We start from the raw sequence: 1,688 nt of genomic DNA, 5'->3' as shown, positions 1-1,688 counted from the left end.
GGAAAAAAGTTAATAACAAAAAAGTACCGTTGTGATTTTTTTCTATGCAACAGGATTTATCATCAAAATTAAGTATAGGTTTTTATTAAAGGTTTTTGATTTATTTATGATAAAGAATATATTTAACTAATCAACAAATTTTATCAAAGAAAAATATAATAATAATAAATTTTATTAATAAGGTTTTATCTACTACTCAGATTTATCATTTTTTACTATTTTTTTTGTTAAACTTTTTTAATTTATCAATGATAAATGATATAATTCTACTGATCATCAAACTTTATCAAAAAAAAAACAAAGACTAATGACAAATTGTGATTCACAATTAATTGAGCTTTTCCATTACTCTCTTGATAATTAATTTGGGTATCTATTATCCTGATAATTATAAAATTTGAATAGTCGAAATCTGGACGAAATCTGAATTAGAGTTGCGGACCCTAATTTAAATACAAATAATGGTGGACCAAATATATATATATATATACAAATAAAAACTATTATGCAAATAAAGAAATATTTAGTAGGATATTTTATTCTGTAATTTTTAAGGGATATTTTCAAAAATACCCCTTTTTCCATGCCCTTTTTTTTAAATACTTCTCTATGTTGATCATTTTCAAAACTATCCCTCCTTGTGTACAAAATGACCAAATTACCATTTTTTTAGTGACAGCAAAAATGTACAGTCATCAAAATCGAAAGAATTTCCCGCCAAAAAAATGAAAAGTATTCCCGCCAAAAAATTTTCTTTTTTTTTGCAAAAATCGAAAAAATTTCCCGTCAAAATGACGTAATAAAATTTTTCCGCCAAAATTTTTGAAATAAAAACCTTTTAATAACCTTGTAAACGCTTTTACAAGGTTTTTTAAATGTTTAAAAGATTTTTAAATAAAAGCGTCTACAAGGTTTTTAAAAGGGTTTTAAAAAGTTTTTAAAAGGTTTTAAAGGATTTTTAAAAGGTTTTAAAGGACTTTTAAAAGGTTTTTTATAAGGTATTTACAAAGTTTTTAAAAGGCTTTTCGAAATCTTATAAATATTTTTAAATTGTTTAAAAGCTTTTAAAAACTTTTTAAAAACCTACATTGTAAATTTTTTTTGCGAGAAATTTTTTTTAGTCAAAAATAGTTTTCTAAATTTTGAAAAATATGTTGGAAATTTTTTTGGCGGGATAATTTTGTTTTTTAATTTAAGGGTAAAATGGTTATTAAAAAATAAATGAGGTCAAAAATGAAATGGCCAAAAAAGAGAGTATTTTTTAAAAGGGGTATATCAAAAAAGGTATTTTTAACAAATTCTCAATTTTTAATATGAAGAATTATTTTATTATGCCAGTCAAATTTTTATGTTAATTATGCAATTAGATGACTAAAAATTGTTATATAATATTATTCTTCTAAGTATAATATAAAAACTTTTGAATGTTAAAAATCATTTTGTAAATAATCATAATCTCATCTACTTGTATTATATTGAACTAGTACTATTAATTTGGATTTTTTTTGGTTAAAAGCCAAATTCAATATCATGAAAGTAGAGATGCAAAACATGTAGAAAATATACAAATAGCCAAAAATTATAATAAAATCATTACAAAGGGTTTACTCGTTACTAATGGAGTCTACCCTCTACTCTTCTTTAGATCTTGTATTCACTCCGTAAGAGGAGTTGTGTTGACCCTAAGG

The sequence above is a fragment of the Camelina sativa genome, chromosome 16 (genome assembly GCF_000633955.1).
Source record: "Camelina sativa cultivar DH55 chromosome 16, Cs, whole genome shotgun sequence".
In the NCBI taxonomy this organism is placed as follows: domain Eukaryota; kingdom Viridiplantae; phylum Streptophyta; class Magnoliopsida; order Brassicales; family Brassicaceae; genus Camelina; species Camelina sativa.
This window is presented reverse-complemented; position numbering follows the sequence as displayed.